Source organism: Otolemur garnettii, unplaced genomic scaffold (genome assembly GCF_000181295.1).
Source record: "Otolemur garnettii isolate 467f Iridium unplaced genomic scaffold, OtoGar3 scaffold00147, whole genome shotgun sequence".
Classification (NCBI taxonomy): Eukaryota; Metazoa; Chordata; class Mammalia; order Primates; family Galagidae; genus Otolemur; species Otolemur garnettii.
In genome coordinates, this window is record NW_003852542.1 from 4,741,795 (window position 1) to 4,743,043 (window position 1,249).

A 1,249-nucleotide genomic window follows, 5' to 3' on the forward strand; every position below is an offset into this window, starting at 1 on the left:
CTTGAGCACTTTGTGTCTAAAAATGGAAATGGCCCTGTAACTAAAAAATAAGATTATCTTTAAAGGAATCATGTCTAGTTAGACATTCAGAAAATGAAGAAGTCACTTTTGTTTGTCACGTATTAGGACCAGGGCTGGGATGACAAGAAGTCACAAATGAAGCCTTTGAAATCATAACCACAATAAGAAGAAAGCTTCCTAAAGAATGGAATAATTGATCTAAGTTAAAAAGGTGTTAGGGTATCAGTTAGATTAGTAAGTATGAGTAGAAGGTGTTCTGAGCAGAGAAAAAACCTTGTTCCAAGCAGATGTAAATTATTATTACTTTTAGCTAATTTATGTCATTTATAGAATAAATGACATGCAGACTTAAATTGATTGAGAATAACTTCACCTTAACAGGATAAGTGTGGTAGGCAGCAGTCAGAAAAGGAAAGAAAACAGTGAAAACTACACACTCTTCAGGGATTCCAAGTAGGTGGCTTGCTTTCTCAGATAGGTGGTTTAAGAATGATCAGTAATGAGATAGTTTGGAGAATCTATTAATAGGGACAAGGCTAACTATCCTTTTCTTGGGGTTGTGCTACTGTCTAATAAGTGCATACTGAGGGCAGTACTGTTAACACCTACACAACATGCTGGCATCAACTAGAGCTTTGCTTTATATTGGTGCTATTTTTGGAAAAAAGAAAAATCTCTTTTTTCATATAAAAAATATTAAAGAATCAAACAAACAAACCAAAAAAAGTGACAAGGCTGAGGTAGAGAAGAGGTAGGAGGCCTCTAGTGAATTGATAATCAAATTAATTTTTGTGATTATATCACACATTGGGAGAAGGGAATGGATTTTATGATTTAGTGAAAAATCCTATAGAGCATATGGACTGATCTAATTTTGTATAGGGGTATGGAGGGAATAGGCAATTTTGACTTAAGGTATTAATTAAATTAGACTAGTTTTTTAAATTTGTTTTTGTTTTTTGAGAGAGAGCCTCACTTGGTCACCCTTGGTAGAGTGCCATGTCATCTTAGCTCACAACAAACTCAAACTCTTGGATTCAAGTGATTCTCTTGCCTCAGCCTCCCAAGTAGCTGGGACTACAGGCACTCACCACAATGCCTAGCTAATTTTTAGAAATGGGGTCTTGCTCTGGCAAGTTTCAGAGAATAAAAATATTTATTCATTTTTCAACATATTTAAATGACACCTCCATTGGCTCATACCTTGGAAGATATCCTGTAGGTACTT

General features: G+C 35.1%; 1 non-coding gene across 1 annotated transcript; it reads left to right on the forward strand.

The window, feature by feature from the left end:
* Positions 1–560: 560 nt before the first annotated feature.
* LOC111728287 lies at positions 561–686 on the forward strand. Its single transcript, XR_002775630.1, has one exon. It is a non-coding gene; the product is annotated as a U4atac minor spliceosomal RNA (small nuclear RNA).
* Positions 687–1,249: the final 563 nt, after the last annotated feature.